Source organism: Rhincodon typus, chromosome 21, assembly GCF_021869965.1.
Source record: "Rhincodon typus isolate 14 chromosome 21, sRhiTyp1.1, whole genome shotgun sequence".
Classification (NCBI taxonomy): domain Eukaryota; kingdom Metazoa; phylum Chordata; class Chondrichthyes; order Orectolobiformes; family Rhincodontidae; genus Rhincodon; species Rhincodon typus.
In genome coordinates this window covers 26,010,448-26,023,681 of record NC_063352.1, presented here as the reverse complement: position 1 = coordinate 26,023,681, position 13,234 = coordinate 26,010,448, and the positions used below count along the sequence as shown (strand labels likewise).

Sequence of the window (13,234 nt, the reverse complement as noted above, 5' to 3'; positions counted from 1 at the left end):
TCTATGACGTTTTCCTTGTAATTTCTCATAAGACAACTAACCACACGTAAAGGCTTTAAAAGAAACTCAAATTGAAAACAGGATATCCCTTCCCCAAGTTTACAATGATGTATCAAGAATGATCTTCAATAATCCAGGCAGAGTCTTCTTGATCAAGAGTTAGGCAGGAAAAGAAATACTTATTAGGAGATAGCAAGAACTGCAGATGTTGGAGTCAGAGTCAATACAGTGTGGAGCTGGAGGAACATAGCAGGTCAGACAGCATCAGGGGTGCAGGAAAGTCGATGTTTTGGGTTTACACCCTTCATCAGGATAAAAATATTTATTAGATGAGAATAGTTTAAAGTACTGATGAAACACTACAAAACTGCAAGTGAAGTGCAAATTTGAAAAGATCATTCAACTGTCTCCAGCTTTGAAATGTTGTACTTCAACCATAAATCCAAGAGAATCTTTTTAGAGGAGAGCATTTTTATTTAGATGTTCAATGCATATTATAATTTTTAAAATCTTCTAATCTTGCCACACCACTATCCAGATCGTGAAACAAGTACAGTATCGGAAAAAAAGTGATGGCAAATTCCATGAAGACATTTAGCATGGCAACAAAAGACAGAGCAGAGAGCAACAATGATTAAAAGGCAACACCCTTTAATGGCCAGAATCAAACGTCAAGGAAAACAGTCATGGTTGTCAGAGATCAACTATTACAGCCTCTGGACATTGCTGCAAGCATGCCTCATAACAGCAATCTTGGCTCCAACGTCTCTATTTGTTTCAATGACCTTGCCAGTAATATAAATTCATGTGTCGTTGTTCATTAGCCATTTTGTAATATACAGCTCCATTCCTAGCTCTTTTAATAATAAGGGAGCCCATGCAAGCATACGGCAGAACCTGGACAACATTTAACTAAGTTACAGAAAGCATCACAGTCCCTAAGTATTGGGAAAAACTATCCTAAGCAAATAAGTACACTTCCTGCTGACCTTAAAAGGTGCCATGATTGCAAATAACCCACTACCAACATCTTTTCAAAACTTAAGAGCAAGGTTGAGACTAGGTACTCCGACAAGTCATTCATCTCCTAGACTTGTTGACATCTACTTGATGGTACAATGGAATACAGTGCTCACCTAGTTGGGTGCAGGTGTAACAATATTCAGTACGTTCAAAACAATCAGAACACTGCAGTCTGCTTGTTATCTCTCAGTATTGTGTGCTGTTAGTACACTCTGGCTGCACAATGTATGAACCACAGGGCACGCAATCGCAACTTGCAAAGTTTACATCTTAAGCATCTTCCAGCCCTGCAAACTCTACCACAGAATAAGCAAGAGCATCATTGGAACACTAGCACCTGCAAGTTTTCCACCATCCTAACCTTAGCACAATCTATGTTTTTTCAAAGCTGAGTTAAAACCTTTCAACTCATTACTTACCACAATAGGAGTTCCATTAGCACAAAAACTGCAGCAACTCAAGGCAAAGTCCATTAATCACCTCTTCAGGATAAAGTAAGGATGAGAAATAAAAGTTATGATTTTGCCATCAACCACACCCTATATGAAAATGTTCAAACTGAAAACAAAAAATGCTGAAAATCACAGCAGGTCAGACAGCATCCGTGGAGAAAGAGCAAGCTAACATTGAGTCCAGATGAATCTTCATCAGAAAATGTTCAAGAATTGTACTGTTATTTATTGGCTTTCTGTCTCAGTATAAGCACATCAGGATGAAGCTTTTATAACAAAAGCTTACATTGTACTATTTATGAATGAAAATTTTGATCAAACCAAATGGCATTTGCTGGGATTGAGTATACAGGACTTTTTCCATTTCAGCATTGAAGCCTGAAGCAAGAAAAATGCACAGTTGTTTCCTGTGGAACATTTTCTGACAATTATGTTGTGGTGTCTTAAGTTCTATATTCTAAACTGACAAATAAACTGAAGAAACAGTTTTAGTTTTGAACCCAGACTGGTATAGCTTCTCCCTAAAACTCAACTCCTCCAATCCCAGCAACATCCTTGTAAATCTTTTCTGCACCCTCTCAGGTTTAACATCTTTCCTATAGCAGGGAGACCAGAATTGAACCAGAATGCGTTATAATCAAATCAATTATGATCTTATTGAATGGCAGAGCAGGCTCAAGGTTAAGACATTTAAACTACTTAACCTATTCTCCAACATTATGACTTAAAATGTGGGAACTCTTCAATTTAGGGAGAAAGAAACAGGATGTTATCATTTTTATTTAGATTGAGTATTAATTACATACAAGATGAGGGTGTTGCTGACTAGGCAGCATTTATTGCCCAGCCCGAATTGCCCAGGGGACAGTTAAAAGTCAACCACATTGCTGTGGGCCTGGAGTCACATGTAGGCCAGACCAGGAAAGGATGGCCATTTCCTTCCATAAAAAGACATTAGTGAACCATATGGGTATTTCCTGACAATTGACAATTGATTTGTGGTCATCATTCAACACTTGATTCAGATTTTTATTAAATTCAAATTCCACTGGCTGCCACAGTGGGATTCAAATCAGGGTCTCCAGAACATTACCTGGAATAACTGGCCAGCAATATTACCAGCAGGCTGTCACCTCCCGTAGAATAATATTCTAGATATCTTTTAGAAACCTAAAATAAAAACTTCTACAAACACAATGTTTGAACAGTTAAACACTGAATTGGCAAATGTATTCTTACTTTAAAAATTGCCTTGGTCAAAGCAGGACTGTAAAAAGGAGATAATTCTATCACCCTTTACCACAAAAATATTTTTTTTAAATGTCCCTTTGGCCTAAAAATTACATAACTGTTGATAAAATTTAGGATGAGGTAATCTAGTACTACAAATTAGCTGTAGAACTTTATCTGCCTCACGTGTCACTAGCTGCAAAAAAGTCCAAGAGCTGAATTTGACTTTTACTGGCTAAGTCCAAGTTGCATCGAATTTTTTTTTAAACAAAGGGTTTGTCGCCAGAAGGCTTAGTGGATTTTGTCATCCTATCTTACCAAACTCCCCTCATTATTTAGCTACCACACCATGTAGTGTGTCTCATGCCTGATTTCTGCCCCATCTTACTACACGCTGCTTGTGGAACAACTCACTATTCACCAGCTATCCCAGAATTTACAAGGATTCCTTGCACTCACACCATCTTTAAAATCCCATTGTACACCCAAACAGTAGCCTCAGTCTGGAACTGCCCACACGATTCCCAATATTTGTCCCAGACATAGCAGATGGGGGTGGGGTGGGGGAGATTGGTGCTACAATTTGCAGGCAGGGTCCCTGCTCCTGGAGGGTGTGGTAGACAGGCAAAACCTACCCCTCCCCCAGAACCAGCTGTGGAGGCCACAGCACAAGACCAAATCTGGTTTGAAGTTGCCACCTAGGTTAAAGCAGCTTCAGCCATTTGAAGGAATGTTCAACACTATAGGAAGATGAATGCCCTTCTCCACTCTGCCAGGTTAAGTGATGCAATTTCTCTCAGACACCGCACGTTGGCTTTATCTCTACTACTGTACCATCATGGCTTATGTTCTATCAGCCCCTTTTACCTACAATATCTTGCCCACTCACTGTCCTCCACCCCTCAACACCACTAGCCCTGCACGCTCACTGTGCTGCCTATGCTCTCTCTCAGGACACTTATCCACCTGTATCAAGAGGAACAGCTTTGCCACTCACTTTCATCTCACACAGTAGAGCAGAAAGAGTCAAAAGAAGTGTGGTGCTGCCATCATTTGACTCCTCATCCCTTACAGGAGCATCCAGACCCTGACTGTTTCAACAGGGCAATGGACTGGTTTCAAAGGCTGCCCTTGTCAGACTGTGCTGGGACCCCCCCCTGGAAAGCAGGCTATTCATATTCACTTGATTAAGACCTGCTGATACTATGACAAGATGGCTTTGCATTTACCTTAAATAGTGAGGCAAGGCAGCAGTCACTTGAGCTTTGCATATCTGGCGGAGGGGTCAAAGCACAAAATAGGCAAAGCAATGAAAGACATGGATTCTATGAGAATCCAGGTAGGTTAAGAAGAAGTGAACACTATGACATCAAACAACAAGCCTGGAGATACAACCTGTCCATGAGCTGGATGCATATCCTTGCTACAGCATTACAGTGATAGTTGCCAGTGCAGCCTGTTATACAGCATTAAGGTGCAGACATTAGTACATCAGATGCTAATTTCCAAGACATGGGGTGTATATGGTCAACGTAAATGGAGTGTGCCCAGAAATGTTGGTGCTCAGTTTTCAAAAGGAGGTCATTTGGCGCAAGTGGTGAGCCGAGGCTGCCAGGTGCTCTGGCTTCCATAGAGTTTTCCGGATGTTTAGCTTGTTGAAGAATTTGGCAAGGCGGGAGTCTGAGTATTAATGAGGAAAGTTGTGACGTTAACAAGGCATTTAACAAGCAATAATGACCATTTAGCATCCTGTTACTGGCAAGCGTAAATTTGGAGATGCTGCTTGTGTAAATTGTGAAAGATGTAACAAGGTGAACTAAATGTCAAAATGAGCCTCACTTCATGTGTCCCCTAATTCTGCCACTCAGCTTGCCATAGCCCACATCACTTATACCTCAGTAAAATTTGCCATAGGTCTATTTCAGTTCAGGAATTCTACAAGTCTGCATTACTCCCAGATGTTGGTCAGCTTGTCTGTTTTACCAATGAAAGCAAATTCTGGGACTAGATGTCAGAATTTTTAATACTTGGCTAAATAAAACCTATCTTTCTGATGGATATGACAATCTCAGCTGAATAAGCAGTAATGCTAGATCCATGGAATCTTAGCCATTAATCCTTGGTTTTATCAGTCTGGATCTTACAAACAAAGTCACATTTATAATATGTCTTTGATATCTTCAGAACATGCCAAGACAATTTATAGCCAATGTATGCCCTATCTTTAGGCAAGAGGTCAAGTCCCACCTGCTCCAGAAATGTGTAATAACATGTCTGAATTAGTTAATTAAGAGGTTACCCCATCCTACCCCTTCAGTTAGAACAACACAAGTTCAAGAAGCTGAATAATACTCAATACCAAAGTGAGTCCTGCACTACTGGGCAGGGAGTCCTTCATATCAGACATTAAACTAAGACCCTACCTGTTGTCTGCTGGGTCAGATTGTTGCAAAGTGGGGTAGAGTTCTTGTGGATTGGGAGGCAGGAAGTTAGAATTTGGTGTTTGTAAAATGCTAATGGGGAAAGCACTGCATGGTCCCTTTAAAAGATGATGTGCCTTTTCTGTGCTTAGAGATTTTAAAAGAAATGTCTGTGAGCAGCTCGAAAGTCTGCATGTACAGCCAGCACTCGAATTGAAATACTCGCATCAAAAAACTGTACAGTTAGCAGGCTAATTTGCAGTTTTTTTGTTATCAAGACAAGTTTTGAAATCAGCCAATTAATTTGAACCAGACACTTAGATACGAAAAACAAGTTAAGTTTAAATCTGATGGTTTTGACAACAAAGGACCAATCCTATTGTAAGAAAGCAAGGGCATAAAAGAAGGGGCTGTTGGGCAAAGACAGGAGAGTGAACTGCCATCTGCCATAATTAACAGCTCTCAAGAGAGAATCACTGGCTCTCACAGTCTTCTCAAAGTTTTAGAGAAAACACCATCTAAATCAAAGGTACCTATGGCACAACTAGTCAATGCTCCTGACAGAATATTTGAAAGAGAAGGCATTCCTGACAGAATATTGGATGGAGAAGGCACAGAACATTCCAGAAGACATGTAACCTGGCTGTAATTTTGACAGGCTAATTTTTTAAAATTTTATTTTCTATAAGTGGAACTTATATTTATTGGAACAGCATAGCAGTAGGCTCTTGTTTTATTTGGGAATAGTTCGTAGTTAGAAGGGATTTATTCAGTTTGTTAATAGTTTGGTTAATTTGTTCACGCTTAGATTTAGATAAATAAATTGTTACTTGTTAATTGTAAAGTGAATGTCAGGGGTTTATTTTATTTACCCACTAAGAATTGCTGAAAAGCAGGTTACAAAACTTTTCACATTCCTTTAACAGATTATAGGGCGAGGCACTCCTCTTTGGGTGTTTTGGTTTTAGCTCTCGGGGTGGGGGGGGGGGTCAACCTCTACTTTATAACAGATTGGGGGCTCAGGAGTTTTCACTGCAATAAAGTTGGACACAGTCACAGTGCTGGTGGTTTAAGAAAGGCACTCGGGAAAAGGATGTGGTAAAAGAGGCTAAACCAGTGCGACTATTTAAGGTAGTGAAGACAATCCCAAAAGAAATCCAGGAGCTGCAGCAGAGAGCACAGGCTAGTCATGAGCTGGATAGTAAGATAGTGCCCTATCTTTTCGAAGACTTCACCAGTAAGGTTTACTCAGGTAGAACAGGGGGAAGTAGGTAAAGAAGTTAAAATATTGAGAGACGGGGAGCTGGTCAGTCTATAATAGTAAGAGATGAAAATATTTGCACTCCTTCTGAAATATTGCCAGAGAGAGTGATAATCTGTGGAATAAATAGAGAGAGAATTAGTGTTTCCCTGTTTAAGATAAGACGAGAGAGTCTAATCAAGACAGGGGAAGTGTTAGTGGGAGTGATTGAAAAAGTGGCTATTCCAAGATTACAGTTTGTTCTTGGAAACGATATAGCCGAATCACAGGTGGGTGTGATGACCATTGTAGTGGAGAAGCCAAAAGAAAACCAGGGAACTCAGGAGTTAAAAGGAAAATATCCTGGATTTTTTCAAGGCTGTGTGGTGGCAAGATCCCACAGCCATAAGATAAAACAAGAAGGGAAAACAAAAGAGAAAAATGAAGAAGTTGAGGTCCAGTTAGCTGGCACTCTATTTGAAGAAACGGTAAAGGAAAAACCTAAGCAGGTAGAGGATCAGGCAGAGGTGTTTAGTTGTGAGAAACTAATAATGAGATGATAAAGGATTTATGTCATAAAGCCTGCTCTGAAAAGGAATCAGAATGTATTCCACAACATTATTACCTTAAGGATTAAATCTTAAGGTGGAAACGGAGACTTTGGCAAGTTTAGTGCGAGGAGAAAAGAGTGGAAGTGCACCAGATTGTGTTGCCGGTAGCATATAGACAGGAAGTTTTATGGGTAGCACACGAATTACCTGTAGGAGGTCATCTAGGAGTGATAAAGACTCAGGCTAAGATACGGAAGCATTTCTATTGGCCTGGATTACATAAAGACATTGTTGAATTTTGCTGTACCTGTCATACGTGTCAGACGGTAGGAAAGCCACAGGCAGTAATAAAACCAGCACATTTCATGCCAATTCCCACATTTGAAGAACCTTTCACACAGGTTATAATCAATTGTGTAGGTCCCCTCCCTAAAACCAAAAGTGCGAACCAGTATTTAATAACCATAATGGATGTGTCTACCAGGCAGAATTCCATTGCAGAATGTCAAGGCAAAAAAATGGTGGTGGAAGAGTTGTTTGCTTTCTTTACCCGTTATGGACTACCCAGGGAGCTTCAGTCAGACCAAGGGTCCATATTTACTGCCAAATTATTTAAGGAAGTCATAGATAATTTAGGCATCAACCCCTTTGCGTACCATCCTGAATCCCAGGGAGCATTGGAAAGGTGGAATCAGACCCTAAAGACAATGCTGAGGGTTTATAGCCAGGATTATCCAAATGATTGAGATAAATGTATCCCATTTATATTATTTGCTATTAGAGATGCTCCAAATAAATCAACTCCGTCTACTCCATTTGAATTGATATTTGGACACGAAGTAAGAGGGCCTTTAAAATTAATTAAGGAAAAATTGATGGTCCGAAGTCAGAGATCTCACAGTTCGATTATGTATCTGAGGTAAGAGAAAGATTAAACAGAGTAGGTGAATCAGCTAGACAACATTTCAAGGTGGCACAGCATCTAATGAAACAGGAAGCAGATAAGAAATCTAAAATTCATACATTTGCCTGTGGGAATAAAGTATTGGTGTTGTTACTAGTGGTAAGAGGTCCCTTCAAAGCAAGCTTTAGTGGTCCCCAGAGCGAGAAGTTAAGTCAGGTGAATTATCTGGTAAAGATGCCAGATAGTGAAAAAATTTCAGATGTCATGTGAACATGGTGAAACCTTACTGTGACAAGGAAATGGAACCGGAGAAACAGGTATTAGTTACTGCCACTCAAAGTGAGGAATCAAATCCAGATTATTTAGATTTTGACGTGCCTCAGAATAAATCGAATAATGAGGAAGTCTTTAAAGTATGGAATAGTGTAGTGAGCTGTCTGTCCCAGGAGCACAGAACTGAATTGAATGACTTGTTACAGCACTATGATGACATATGCAGAAATAGAATGGGGAGGACTAATACCATAGTACATGAGGTTGACGTAGGGAATGCTGTTCCAATAAAACAACAGCCCCACAGGCTTAATCCTCTCAAAGTAACACAAGTTCAGAAGGAAGTAGAAGTGATACTCCAAGAAGACATCATAGAGCCAAGTCAAAGCGAGTGGAGTTTGCCAATCGTGTTGGTTCCCAAACCTGATAGTACCTGATAGATTGTTGGAAGGACAACATTGTGACCAAATCTGACTCATAGTACTCCAGCCGTGGAATTGGCTATGTGGAAAAAGTAGGATGAGCCACCTACATCACGAAGGTGGACTTACTTCATGGTTACTGGCAAGTACTTTTATCAGAGAGTGAAAGATGTTTCTGCTTTTGTAATGCCAAATGGGCTATATCAATTTAAAAGTAATGCCCGTTGGAATGAAAAAACGCACCAGCCACTTTTCGAAGACTTACAAACATAGTTGTTGCAAGATTGACTAATTGTGCTGTCTACATAGATGATTTGGTGATCTTTAACCATTGTGGAAAAATCACATGGAGCATTGAGCAAAGCTCTTTGAGAGACAATGCAAGGCAAAGTTGGTCATAAACTTGGCAAAAACAAAATTCACGAAGGCGGAAGTGACATTCTTAGGGCACATCGGACACAGATAGATGACACCAAGAAACGTGAAGACAAAGGCCACTGAAGAATTTCTAAGACCATCCTCGAAGGAGGAGGTGCTATGATTTTTAAGATTGAGCAGATTTGACAGGAAATTTGTACCAAACTTTAGTAGCATAGTGGCACTATTGATGGGCTTGTTAAAAAGGAACACAAAATTTCTGTGGACAGAACAATGGCAGGAGGTATTTGAGAACTTAACCACCCCACCAGTTTTAGCCATGCCAAATTTCTTGAAACCCTTCAAAGTCACCATCAATGCAAGCAATGTAGATGTTAGAGCTGTGTTGTTACAGGAGGATGATTTTGGAATTGAAAGGCCAATTATTTTTCAAAAAAAAAAAAAAAAAGAAAACTCAATGTCCACCAGAAAAGATATTCAACCATTGAAGAAGAGTTATTGAGTTTGGTACTGGCCTTACAACATTTTAATGTTTGTGTTGCAAACAATGCATCAGAGATGGTTGTGTACACTGCTCACAATCTTTTGTCATTTCTGGAAAGATTTAAAAGGACAAGAACACCAGATTATTTCATTAGAGTCTTATGTTACAAGCATTTAACTCACACATTATACATATTGAGGGTCATGAAAATACTATCATGGATGCTTTATCATGGGTTTAAAAGAAAAATGCTTATATAAGATTGAACACTGCTGTTCCTATGTATTTAGAACCAGTATGAAATGTGTAACTCTAGATTAATGAGCTGTGGATCTAGTAATATAATGGAGTTTAGATTTTTCAAGAAAAAAAAAATGATGCCATCTTTTCGTAATGATGGTTCTTTCTTTCTTAAGAGGGAGGAATGTTTCGAAATTGGGTAGAGTTCTTGTGGATTGGGAGGCAGGAAGTTAGAATTTGGCATTTGTAAAATGCTGGGGGGGGGGGTGGAAAAGAGGGAGGGAAAGCACTGCATGGTCCCTTTAAAGGATGATGTGCTTTTCCTATGCTTATAGAGATTTTAGAAGAAATGTCTGTAGGTAGCTTGAAAGTCTGCAAGTACAGAGAGCGCTTGAATTGAAATACTTGCATCAAAAAAACCGTACAGTTAGCAGGCCAAGCAGCATTTTGTTTTGTTATCAAGACAACAAGTTTTGAATTTAGCCAATTTGAACCAGGCACCTGGATACCAAAAACCAATTAACTTTACATTTGATGATTTTGACAACATAGGACCAATCCTATTGTAAGAAATTGATATGTCATCAAGGGTAAAAAAGTGGCAGTTGGGCAAAGACAGGAGAGAAAACTGCCATCTATCAGAATTAACAGCTGTCAGCTCTCAAGAGAGAATCGCTAGCTCTCACAGTCTTCTAAGTTTTAAAGAGAGCACCATCTAAATCAAAGGAACCTACGGCACAACTAGTTAACACTACTGACAGAATATTCAAGGGAGAAGGCACAAAACATTCCAGAAGACACATAACCTTGCTGTGATTTTGAGAGGCTAAATTCTATTTTTTAATAAATTTTATTTTATATATATATATGGGACTTGTATTTATTGGAACAGCATGCCAGTAGCCTCTTGTTTTATTCAGGAATAATTAGTAGTTAAGAGTGGTTTATTTGGTTTGTTAATAATTTGTTCACTCAGTCAGATAAATAAATTGTTACTTGTTAATTGTAGAGGGAGTGTTAGAGGTTTATTTTATTTAACCACTAAAAGTTGCTGAAAAGCAGGTTACACCACTTTTCTCACTCCTTTAACAGATTATAGGTGAGGCGCTCCTCTTCGGGTGTTTCGGTTTTAGTTCTGGGAGGAGGGGGGCTGTTCTGGTCGGGGGTCAATCTCTGCTTTGTAACAACATTGAAGAATGCCAGAGAATCTTCAGCAAAGAACATACATTTCCTTATGTCCACTTTCAGCCACAACATTAACTTGGCATTCATTTCACAACAGCCCTGGCATGTGAAATGATTGCTATGCTTACCATCTTAGTAACAACTCCATCTTAAGTGGTAGTCTGTTGTAACAGGGAACTTAAAAGGGTGCCTTTGTTTCTCAACCTTTTAAATTGAAGTCTTTCTCCTTTCAATTTTGTATTAATATCTTTGACAAAGTACCCTAACACCATGAACTCACTAATAAATGTGAGCATTTTCTTATAATGAATGCACTGGACTGAAAAAATAAGCTAAAAATATGAATTTATTACCTCCAAGTAAACAGTAAAGTCACTACTGTCCCAGAGAACTGTTGGGCTGCTCTCTCATTGGAGAGATGACTGGTATTGAGTTTAACCTGAAAGTCACCACACTTCAGGTGAGGGATTTTATGGTAACCTCAGCTGGTACGGGAATTGAAACTGTGCTGTTGGTTTCACGTTGCATCGCAAAACAGCCACCGAGCCAACTGAGCTAACTGATTCTACCTGACAGTAACTATTGAGATAATAGCAAGTACATAACTTAAGTGGGAAATTCAGCAATTAAGAAAGGAAAAAATATATAATGGATTCAAAGGGCAGAAATTTTGAATTAAAAGACTACTCTAGTTGATGGACAAATGCATTGGCCTCCCTTTCTCCTCCAGTTTAGTTTTCAGGAACATACTTCCAAAACTAGTTTCCTGTTTCCAAGTTTTGATGGTAGAGTTCTTGCCTGTTATTGACTCAACTATGACTAGCTAGTTAAAATTAAAATGGTTTGGCAAAGAAAAAGACACTTACCTACTGTTACGGAGGACATTATTTTATTCAGGCTGGTAGTAGTAAAGAGCGGAGCAAAGTAGATATTTTACAGAAAATGAAAGTGCAAAAAGACCCACTAAAGAAACTAAGCAGCAACAGAATAAGAAGGCATCTGAATCAGACTCTGGTAACAGAACTACAACTTTCATTTATCATCTTGCAATAAACCAGATTTGTTTCTGATAAGTATTCCTGTAGATGAATATTCATGTGACTTTTGACCTACCCATTTTATTTCCAAAAATATCTTCATCCAATTACATATACATATTTTTAAAATTGTAAATTGATATCCTTCCATGAAGTGCATAACTCTTAAAACAAAATGAATCTCATGAGAATGACATGCATAAAGTTTGACAACGTATTTTTGTAAATAAAATTTATTAACAAAATTAAAAACAAAGAAAAATGAATTTGATTGCATGATTTAAATGACCTTACATGCAATGCCTATGCACTAAATATTCAATCTGCACAATTCACAATGAAGAATGTTCAATTTGTTACAAGCATGCCAGTATCAGGAGTTTATCTGACAATTACGTTCTAACAGCACAAAGTCAGCATATAAATTTATATTCTGTCCTCACAAACAGAAATACTGGAAGGACTCACGTGGCTTCTGCAGCATGTTAATGTACTGTAGGATTGTTCACACAAGTTAACCAAGATAAGTTGAAATCACTGGGTTTTGAATATTGAGATTCAAGTTTGAACCAAATGGAATACAAAACATATTTCCACCAATATGATAAAATCTAAATGTTTGATTTGAATCTAAACAGTGGCTTGGAAGAACTGAAGTTGAATATTGCTGAGGAGAGACATGCTGCTGAAGCTGTTCACCTTGCATTGATTAGGATAAACACAAAAATGTCAAATTTCAAACAATCACAACAAATTTATACTCCAGGAGACAGAGTCAATGACTGGTTGGTCAAGGCATTGCAATGGAGAAAGCACCAGAGAATTCAGGCTCCCAATACTTCTGGATAATTCAAAACAATGTATGTTATAACCTCAGCACAAACTGGTGTATTAATTGCTTCAATTTGACAACCCATTTGTCCACTTGGGAATTGATCTTCATTTCACTTCATCTAAGGACCATAACTGAAGATAGGAGATTGATGACTGCATGCAATCAAACACTGCCTTCTATCCAAAAATTAGTGAAGAGAAGGACTCTGATAGCAAACAAATACAGATAAAAGGGGAATTTTCAGTTTACCATCCAACATATTCATGTAAGCAAATTTCCGCTGTGTCCAGGAATTACTGATAACGAAATGAAATTTGGTTTGCTTAATTCCAGGTGCAGGTCAATAGTCAAATTTTACCAACACTGATGATGCAGACTGTGTTCAGCTTAACATATTATTCTCATGTATTACGTCTTTATTCATTAGTGTGTTATCTACTTCAAAAGTACAGGTTTATTTTTCAATGTTTCTCTATCCTCTCCTAAGCCTGCATAAAATTCTTGGGCTTTTGAAGCTCTTGAATTCCATGTGCAACATCTCATCCAAAACAAAAAACAGG

The 13,234-nt window shown here is 38.6% G+C and overlaps 1 protein-coding gene across 1 annotated transcript in view; it reads right to left on the bottom strand.

Moving 5' to 3' along the window:
* LOC109911753 (probable helicase with zinc finger domain) overlaps positions 1-13,234 on the bottom strand; it is a 62,969-nt gene that overhangs the window by 38,157 nt on the left and 11,578 nt on the right. The window lies entirely within an intron of this gene.